Source organism: Bos taurus, chromosome 10, assembly GCF_002263795.3.
Source record: "Bos taurus isolate L1 Dominette 01449 registration number 42190680 breed Hereford chromosome 10, ARS-UCD2.0, whole genome shotgun sequence".
Classification (NCBI taxonomy): Eukaryota; Metazoa; Chordata; class Mammalia; order Artiodactyla; family Bovidae; genus Bos; species Bos taurus.
The window spans coordinates 73789205-73797067 of NC_037337.1; the positions used below are offsets into that span (position 1 = coordinate 73789205).

Consider the following 7863-nt stretch of genomic DNA (forward strand, 5'->3'; position numbering starts at 1 on the left):
AAGGAGCTTAACCCTGGAGAAACCTAAACTAATCAAACAAGCCAGGTGATTGAGATGGCGTTGACCAGCTGCAATAGGCCTTGTTGATAGAATAGACCTTGCTATGATATGATGCAAGTGATCTTTGTTGTGGTCTTCCTCAAAAATCAATCACGTGGTCTAATCATTAGAAAAACATCAGAAGAATCTAAGTCACATTTGACCAAATACTTGGCCAGTACTCCTTAAAAACAAATTAACCCTGGAAAAATTCTCACAACCAGAAGGCTAAGATACAAGTAGATGTAATGTGGTGTCCTGGATGAGATCCTAGAATAGAAAAAGGACATTAGGTAAATACCAAGGAAATCTGAGTAAATTCATAACCTTAGTTAATAATAATATAGCAATATTGATCCATTCATTAATTATAACAAATGTAGCATTCTAAATAAGTTAATAATAGGAGAAACTGAGTATGGAGTATATGGGAACTCTCTGTACTATTTGTACTGTCTTTGTGATATCTGAAAGATACTGCTTCTCACACCATAAATAATACTTCAATGTGAGGATAAAAGGTGTAATCAGACACAACTCAGTAAAAACAATCCATTGATCTCCTTGGATGTAATGAGAGTAGTCACAATTACTTCCTACAGATGAATATAGATGTTGGAAAGGGATTTTTAAATGCAGAAGTATATTTAGTTTATTGGCTTAAATAAACAATATTCATTTTCGGATAGTTGCCAAGGGCAAGGTACTGTATTTAGTTGTGTAACTAGCCATCCTCAGAATTGCTACTATTAGAAGTTCAGTGCCTAACTAGAGTATCCTTTTCTTGGAGATGGCTTATTTTTTTTTTTTCCACTCAGACGGTGTTTTCTCCCTCTTACTCTCCCAGACGGGAGAAAAGAACGATCATCAACGGCCAATGGCAGCTGCATTAAGCAGCACCAAACGCCAACTTCATGCTCAGGGGAAAACGCTGCGTCTTCCTCGTGGTTTCGGGTGCTCTACACGATCAGAGAAACTTCTCTAGTAACGAACTATAGAAATGATCCCTGAAAGTATATTAATTGACTTATTTTACAATGAAACCTATCACAGCCAGGGTGTAACTGTTTTTCAGCCCTTCCAACAACCCGGTGAGATGCCTGATCTGATGGACGCTTGCAACAGGAGTTATGGAAAGGAGTGTTTGAGCTTCTGTACTGTTCTTTGCCCTACAATATGATCAGTGAAGAAACCTGAGTTTTCCCCTTTCCCAGCCCTGTAAAACAAGATCAGATGAGTAAATGTGAGTTGAAAAGAAAGCATGTGCAGTTATCACTGCCTTACCTTACCCTTGCCTGGAAGTAGGTCTGAGAGGAGGATGGCAAAATAAGAGCAACAACACACGCTGCATATATATCCTGTGTCAGGCACGGTGCCAGGTTCCATAGCGGTGGTCAGTGCTCATAAAACTGTGGGCTGCTGCTGCTGCTAAGTTGCTTCAGTCGTGTTCGACTCTGTGCAGCCCCACAGACGGCAGCCCAACAGGCTCCCCTGTCCCTGGGATTCTCCAGGCAAGAACACTGGAGTGGGTTGCCATTTCCTTCTCCAATGCATGAAAGTGAAAAGTGAAAGTGAAGTCACTCAGTCGTGTCCGACTCTTTGCGACCCCATGGACTGCAGCCCACCAGGCTCCTCCATCCATGGGATTTTCCAGGCAAGAGTACTGGAGTGGGGTGCCATTGCCTTCTCCGAAAACTGTGGGCAGTAGGGTCTTATCCTTAAGGTTTTAAAGGGGCTCAATAAATTCCACTCCTATTTACAACTTTAATTCTCAACAAATTGAGAAATAAGACCAACGAGTGACAGATGGAGATAAAATCACTGCTGTGACTGATAAAGTCTCTCTTACAGTGCTGGAGAGAGGGGCAGTTAGTACAACCATTTTGGAAAATTAAAGCTGAACAAATGCATACTTCATATGCATTCATGCTAAGTCACTTCAGTCGTATCCTACTCTGTGTGACCCTATGAACTCTAGCCTGCAAGGCTCCTCTATCCATAGATTCTCCATGCAAGAACACTGGAGTGGATTGCTGTGTCCTTCTCCATATGTATACTTTATGCCTCAGCAATCCACTCATTGAAATATAACCAGTAAAATGTGTATGTACATATTCAGTGAAAGATATATTCCAGAATGTATACAACAGCACTATTTGTAAAACTGGAAAATACCCAAGTGCTCAACAACAGTAGAATAGATAAATAAATCTTGGTATATTCTTGCAATGGGTTATTATACAATGATAAGGAAGATTAGACTGCAGCCATATACAAAAGAGTATGAATAGTGTGACTCCGTTTAAGTTAAATACAAAATATGCAAAATGAATCTGTGGTTTTAGAAGTCAGGACAGATGATGCCCTTGAGTAGGGTGGGAAGAGTGACTGGGAGGGACCAGGCATGAGGCTTCCCAGGGTGCTTCTCTGTGTATTTGGTTGTATTAAAGACAGAGAGCTGCACGTGTAATCAGTGTACATGTTATTATGTACATTATACTTTAATAGAAAGTTTTCTTTAATCCTCTCTTGCTCCCGCCTCCCTATCTAGCTACCACTTAATTCCTCTCATTTTTAAAACAAAGCAAATTTTTAAAAGTACTTTTTTGATATGGACCATTTACGATATTGCTTCTGTTTCATGTTTTGGTTTTCTGGCCTCGAGGCATGTGGGACCTTAGCTGCCCAACCAGGGATTGAACCCACACCCCCTGCATTAGGAGGCAAAGTCTTCACCACTGGGCTTCCCTGGTGGCAAAGAATTCGCCTGCAATGCAGGAGATACAGGAGACGTGGGTTCGATCCCTGGGTTGGGAAGATCCCCTGGAGAAGGAAATGGCTACCCACTGCAGTATTCTTGCCTGGAGAATTCCAGGCAAGGACAGAGGAGTCTGGAGGGATACCATCCGTGGGGTTGCAAAAGAGTTGGACACAAATGAGCAACTAACACTTTCACCACTGGACCACCGGGGAAGTCCCCAAAGCAAATGTTTTTGAAACAACTGTCTTTCTTCAACGTCTCCATTCTCTCTTGGACCTGCTGCAACAGGTCTATAGCTCATGTTGTAAAGATTAATGATGACTTGTATATGGCTAAATTCAATTGCCAACTTGCCTCATCTTACTAATCAGCAGCATTCCATACAAATGATTACTGTCTATATTTACCTGGTTCTACAGGAGGAGAAGGGGACGACAGAGGATGAGATGGCTGGATGGCATCACTGACTCGATGGACGTGAGTCTGAGTGAACTCCGGGAGTTGGTGATGGACAGGGAGGCCTGGCGTGCTGCAATTCATGGGGTCGCAAAGAGTCGGACATGACTGAGTGACTGAACTGAACTGAACTGAACTGAACACTCACTCTCACTCCCCTCTCTAGGTAAACTCATCAAGTCACATAACTTTAAATACTATGTATATCTTTATGATTCCCAGACTTTTATATCTTTTGCCCAAATCTCTCCTTGGCATACCTAACTTGTATATCCCATTGCCTACTCAACATCTCCATTTGGAGATCTAATGTGTGCTGCGCTTATTTGCTCAGTCATGTCCAACTCTTTTTGGCCCCATGGACTATAGTTCACCAGGCTCCTCTGTGGGGATTCTCCAGGCAAGAATACTGAAGTGGGTTGCCATGCCCTCCTCCAGGGGATCTTCTCAACTGAAGGATTGAACCCAGGTCTCCCACATTGCAGGCAGATTCTTTACTGTCTGAGCCACCAGGGAGATTTAATAAACATCTCAAAAGTCTGATATCCCCCAAATCTGCTCATCTTCCCACATTCTTCTCCTGTTCACAACACTTCTCAGCTCTATTGCATCCTTCCAGCTGCACAACCCCCAAATCTTGGAATGATCCTAGACGCTTCTCTTTTTTCTTACATATCTAATTCATGAACCAGAACTGTTAGTTTTACACTAAAAATACACTTAGAATTTGTACACTTTTCATCACCTCCACTGGTACCATTCTGGTTCAAATCATTATTTCTTACCTCCTTATCTCTCATTCTTCTAAATGCTTTCCTTATGCCTCTCATTTCCTCACCCCTTGTTTCTGCACTTACTACCCTACAGTTGATTTTCTACACAAAGGATCCTGAAAAATAATAATTCAAATCATGTCCTTTGTCTGCTCCAAACCCTCCTCGTGGTTTCCACCTCACTCAGAATAAAAGACAAATTCCAAATTATGCTCTTTTAAACTCTGCATAATCTGACCTCACTTTCTCTCCCAGATCTCATGTCATGCAACCTTCCCCTGCTTCAGCCACCCTGGATTTTTTGTAGTTCTTCATACAGTCCATCTATTCCCCTGACCCTGGGCATTTGCACTGGCTGTATCCTCTCTCTAGAATGCCCTTCTCCCAAAGTACACATGATCTGCATTTTTATTTTCTTCAGTCTTTACTCAAATGTCACCTTTTTAAAAAGGATTTCTGCGCCATTCTGTCTAAAATTTCACATACTTATCCCTCTTTTCTGCATTTGTTTTTCCTCCTTGGCACTTATCACCCTCATATGTGAATGTTTATTTGTTCATTTGTTTATTGATTCATTAGTTGTCCTTCTTCCCACTAAATTTCGAGCTCTGTGAAGACAGGCATTTTTAGCTGTTTCATCTCTTTGTGCTCCAAACCCAAGACACCATTGGAACATATCCATTCAGTAACTAACTGCATGTGACGTTGCAAGTCTTACCATAAACTATATCCCTCTTCTGGTATAGCGTTCCCTGAGAGTCTGTTTTCTCTCACAGGAAAAGCTTTGTTTATTTTTATGATTCAACCAAATTTACCACTAGTTTCTCTAGGACTACTGGTATGTCTTTCAGGATCCTGAGGAATTTGCTTTGGAGTTGTGAACATGGGAAGCTGAGCCAGACTGCAGCTCTCAACCTGATTCCATGGTCATACAGGTCTGCTTGCTCACGGGATCGGTCTGCTTGTCTACTGGAAGGCTCCAGAGCTGGTTCTTCTGCACGGACTAGGACTGTAGCCCAACATGTCAAAACCATGAGACTGCCATCTGTTCAAGTTATGTAATTTGAGATCTGGAACAATTTTCAGTGTGGGATTTGCTGCCCTAATAGAATCATTTTCAGAAAGAAGATTAAGCTTTCTTTGCTGGGAAAAAGAGAAATTATCAGAAAAGTGATCATTTCACTGAGTATAAATAAACCTTGCTCCAGAATACAATAAATGAGAAAGACAAATTTGCTTCATCAATATTTTCCTGTTTTAAAAATAAATGCAAGGTGACACTTTAGTTTTGTAAGTGCAAAATAATTCTTAATGGAAAATGGGATTATCCATTTAACAGATCTAAATTTTGTTTGGAGCATTAGCCTGCCCTATAAGACACTAAGCAGAATCAGGGGGTGAGGGAAGCCTTGATAAGCTTATTGATATTATAGAATATGGTTTTTCTTCCTAGGAGAGAAAGTTACCTGATCCACCATTAGTGGGGCAGAAGGCTTGATTTGTTTTTCTAACAGAACTTATGTGACCCACAGTTACCTTATATGACCAAAGGAAACCACTTACGAAATGACTACCTGGAGTTAAGGATTAAAACTGCAGCTTTGTAGACTGGAATTTCTCTCACTAAATTTATTCACCTAAACAAGGCTTGATTCAGTGCCCTAATTCTTACTGACTCCAAACTTTAATGAGCTGAGGACTTGTGTTAAACACCACTCATTTTTCTACACGGAACTAGCACTATTGTTTTGCCTGATTACAAAAACAGAAATTTTGTAATCATGGACTGCTTTTACTGGGGATAAAATCAGTCATCAAATTAAAGTATAACAAAAGAAGTGAAAATCACCAGGACATCTATAACCTGGAGGTTAAGAGGTCAATATGTTTTGCAGATTCTTCTGGGGTTACAAACCCCAGAATATGGGGATATGTAATGGATATGTAATGTCTCTTTTACAAAACTTAATCATATAATAACTGAATTATATATGTATACATGTATACATATTATAACGGAGAAGACAATGGCACCCCACTCCAGTACTCTTGCCTGGGAAAATCCCACGGACGGAGGAGCCTGGAAGGCTGCAGTCCATGGGGTCGCTAAGGGTCAGACACGACTGAGCGACTTCACTTTCATTTTTCACTTTCATGCATTGGAAAAGGAAATGGCAACCCACTCCAGCGTTCTTGCCTGGAGAATCCCAGGGATGGGGGAGCCTGGTGGGCTGCCGTCTATGGGGTCACACAGAGTCGGACACGACTGAAGCGACTTAGCAGCAGCATACATATATAAAATATACATATATAATGATAACTGAATCACTTTACTATATGGCAGAAATTAATACAACATTGTAAATCAGCTATACTTCAATAAAAATAATTACTCTCTCTCAAAAAAATAAGGCAACAATGAAATTTGTCACATCTATTGTCTCTTCCTTTCATAAATGATTTCTCTGTAGCCTGCAGTGTTATTTGATAGCATTTTACCACAAAAGTGGAGTCAATCCTCTTAAAACTTGCCTCTACTTTATCAACTAAGTTTATTCTAAAGTAAATAGAATAAGTAATATTCTAAATCCTTTGTTGTCATTTTAACAACTAAGTTCACCGTCTTATATGGGCACAATTTGTGGTGTCCCTAAACAATTATAACAGTGACTGATCACTGATCACCATAACAAATGTAATAATAGTAGGAACGTTTAGAATATTTCGAGAATTAACAAAATGTGACACAGAGACATGAACTGAGGACATGCTGTTGGGAAAATGGTGCTGACAGACTTGCCTGACACAGGGCTGCTGCAAACCTTTAATTTGTAAGAAAAATAAAAAGGCAATATTTATGAAGCCCAATAAAGCAAAGCACACTAAAATGAAGTATGCCTGTATTTTACTGCCTGTAGTCAGGCAGGGAAGAACTCTCTGATAAAGCAGACTTGAGTAAAAGCCAGTGGGAGACAGAGCTCTGTAAGACTCTGGGGGAAGTCCTTTCTGGGGAAGGGCATAAATAGCAATTGTGAGGGTGCAGAGGCAGACGTGAGCTCTGTGCATTGGCAGGACAGCTCGAAGACCCCCAGCATCACAGCGTGGGATCATGCTGGGGGGAGGATGTTGCAGAAGCAGATTTGCCTTTTTCTAAGTTTCTTTCAATCCTTCCGATAACCTCAAGAAAATCTCAGTTCAATGCAAGTTTGTATTTAATACTCCTCTGATGCAAAATTTGTAACTCTAACTTTTAACAAAAAGGATGACAGATTGGAAGATCACAGTCTTCTGAAGTGACACCATAAAATAGAATAACGTTGGATTTTATTTTACTTACATTCATGCTTACTGTATATTATGGCAAGTAATCTAGCTTCTGTTTATAAGAGTGATACAATTTTCCTTTTAAATAGACATATTTAAGTTTTCAATTTACTCAACTTCAAGAAAAAGAAAATATGACATAAGAAATATATAAAGGGTATATAGCTGGAAGTTGCAAAAATCATAAAGGGGACTGCCAAATGACTAAAGTTTGGGAACCAGTTCTAGGCCATCCAGCTAGCACCTGAACTCTCTAAACATGGATCCAAACCCACCGAAGCTCTTCTGTTTTCTAAGATTATTACTACATAGTGAATGCAGATATAAATTAATCCAGATGCACTAGTCAGTGATACTCCCAACCCCAAGTGAAATAGCTGCTTTGGGACAACTTTAATTTAAACATTCTCTTTGGAAGAAATATCAAGACATCATGGCTAGTGCAAAAATCAGGCAGAGAGTTGTGAAAGTGTTTTCCCATTTATATTATCTAGATGATTTAATTGACTG

General features: G+C 40.2%; 1 non-coding gene across 1 annotated transcript; it reads right to left on the reverse strand.

Moving 5' to 3' along the window:
- Nucleotides 1–848: 848 nt before the first annotated feature.
- On the reverse strand, nucleotides 849–1062 carry LOC112448633 (small nucleolar RNA U3). Its single transcript, XR_003037012.1, has one exon. It is a non-coding gene; the product is annotated as a small nucleolar RNA U3 (small nucleolar RNA).
- Nucleotides 1063–7863: the final 6801 nt, after the last annotated feature.